Below are 246 nucleotides of genomic sequence, written 5' to 3' on the forward strand. Positions count from 1 at the left end.
GAACATTGTTTGTGTGGCCTCTTAACCATGGAAGAAGTGGGCAAATGTTAATTAAGGCGACTTTGGATGACTTAAGTCATATTTTAGATCTTAGTACATACATATTCTTTATAACCAATAGAGTCGCCGTATCGAAACATTTTTTATCACAGCGCCAGAAGGTCAAAGATTGGTGGGGAATGCAATGAGCAGTGTATGATGGTTATGAGGAGGTAAAGCCATTTCCCACGTTGGCTAATCAGGCTC

The 246-nt window shown here is 40.2% G+C and overlaps 1 protein-coding gene across 1 annotated transcript in view; it reads right to left on the bottom strand.

Annotated features, from left to right (window-relative positions):
• Positions 1 to 246, bottom strand: part of LOC119587897 (calcitonin gene-related peptide type 1 receptor-like) — a gene marked incomplete at its 3' end in the record, with an annotated part of 193,512 nt that overhangs the window by 176 nt on the left and 193,090 nt on the right.

This window comes from Penaeus monodon, chromosome 23 (assembly GCF_015228065.2).
Source record: "Penaeus monodon isolate SGIC_2016 chromosome 23, NSTDA_Pmon_1, whole genome shotgun sequence".
NCBI classification, from domain to species: Eukaryota; Metazoa; Arthropoda; class Malacostraca; order Decapoda; family Penaeidae; genus Penaeus; species Penaeus monodon.